Below are 2,227 nucleotides of genomic sequence, written 5' to 3' on the forward strand. Positions count from 1 at the left end.
TCGATCACCCTTTATTCCTCCCCCCACCCCCATCCCCCAAACAGGGAAAAAGGGGGGGGGGATTCTATTGTCCGGAGACGACTGAAGGAAAGAGGAAAAGATCACCTGGTACCGATAATAGAGTACTTCGGCTTACGGAGGGAAAAGAACAGTGAGTAGAACAGAAACGTTCCTGTTCCCGATTGGTTGGCAGCTTGAGCTTCCCGCCTACGGCAAGCCAGAGGGGAAGAAGGCTCGGCCTAAAAGGAACCTATATGTTCCACCTAAGGATAGCTTAGCCCGTCAGCGCCGTTCCTGCCTCCGGTTATACTGTACCGGAGGCAGGCGAGCGGGAGCGGGCGAGCGGGCTGGAGCTGGCAGCGGATCGTCGCTTCTCAACGAGGCACCTTGCGACCCCGTGCGAGTATGCAACCCATCCGCACGCCTGCATGCGGTACAGTATAACCAAAAAGAACGGCGTTGACGGACCACACTGTATACCTGCTGTTGTGCTGACTTCCCTGCTCCCGTGTGTCATTCCCCGCTCCCCCATCCTTTACAATACTCACGTATCGCCATCATACGTTAGGTCAATGTGACCACACTGTGGTCGTAATTTGCTCTGATTTTTGACATCACAAAATTCGTGCTACGCTGAAACTGGACGGAAAGATGGATGGTTCGACTCGGCGTTCGAGTACTAACACGATGTGAAATAATAGCATCCGGCTGCACGAAAGCGAAATCGACCAACGCCGGAAGTCGATATCCATGACAACCTCTTGCCGAGACTCGTGCAGCTACTTGCCACGTCGAGGGCTCACCTGCCCTTGAGCAAAACGCCCCTTGCGTTTAAGTCTTTATGCCGCACAAGGCCAAGGGGCAGAGCGGGGCAGAGTTATTTCCAATCGTCCCTGCTGCAGGAAAAGCTTCGTCCTCGCCCGGCCCGACCCGGCCCGACCCGGCCCGACCCGGCCGGGCTCGGCTCGCGAGTGCAGCGTATACACCGGGCCTGATCCGTATCCAGCGTTACGTAAACCATTGTGTGCCATTGTGCTCATTGGTAAATCTTTGGCTCAACAGAGATTAAATCGGAGCACAACGGGAGCCTCCTCGTTCCAAACCGAGAGCGGCCCGAGGATCACTTGTGTGTATGTACATTCCGTGAGGTGACAGGGCGACAAATGGGGAGGCGAAGCCGAAAGGCCGACCCGACCCGGACCCGACCTGGACCCGACCGCGGGGGTGCCGTGGTCGCCATGGCATGGCTGCAGCGTCAGGTGCCACCCGAACAGCCGGACTAGCTCCGACCGATTTTTCCAGAGATGTATCCTCTAGGATGAATAACACCCGGATAAATAAATCCTAGGGTTGGCGAAGGAGAGACCAAGCTTCGCTGGGTTTGCTGGTGGCATTTGGAACTTTATTCGGTTCTGCTTTGTCAGCGTTGCCGTGCCACGCCCTCGGTTGCCTCCTTCTTTATATGAGGTGTGGTTAGTGTCAGACCGATGCACCGCGCAGCTCTACAGAAATGCACATGGGGTTCGTAAAGGCGTGCTCTGGGAACACCCTGTACTGTACTACTGTCGTGTGAGCAAGGGGATGAGGAAGCTAAAGGAATGTTCGTGGTCTAGGTCAGAATGGGCCTCTGCATCAACGAAAGGTCATTCATTTTGTTTGTGTTTGAGATCGGTCGAAGCAGAGGCCGGGTTTTGTGTTGTAAGCCTATAAACAAGGGGGGCATAAAGCGGGGGTGTAGTGCACAGTGCACACCCCATTCCAATTGTCCAGCCCCAAAGTCAACCATTTTTTTTTTTCACTCTTCATTCATCCTCCGTTTCTAACAGCAAAGTGCTCCCTATTTATGTAAACCGAGATGTAAACTCAGGTAAAGAAAAACTCATACAAGCAGGACGGTTGTGACCACGACCTATCGTGTGGCGGTCGGTAAGTCCTGGTGAGTCATCACCGCACCGCCCCTTACGCCCCTGCAGCTCCTGAACCTCCCGTGCTCCCATCGGTGTCACCACCCGCCCCTACCTGCGCAGCAGCCAACCATCCAGCTGGGCCCCATTCCCCCATCCGCCCCGCAGCAGCCTTGTTGTGACTTGACTGTCCATCTGACAATGAATGACGTGCTCACAATCACAACCCTGGTCCCTGGGCCTCTCTTCTCCTCGCCGTGGCAGATTAGGATTCATGACTTTCACTTTATCCTGGCATGGGGGTGGGGCAGGCAGGGCGGGGT

Source organism: Frankliniella occidentalis, unplaced genomic scaffold, assembly GCF_000697945.3.
Source record: "Frankliniella occidentalis isolate FOCC.00 unplaced genomic scaffold, Focc_3.1 Scaffold84, whole genome shotgun sequence".
Taxonomy (NCBI): domain Eukaryota; kingdom Metazoa; phylum Arthropoda; class Insecta; order Thysanoptera; family Thripidae; genus Frankliniella; species Frankliniella occidentalis.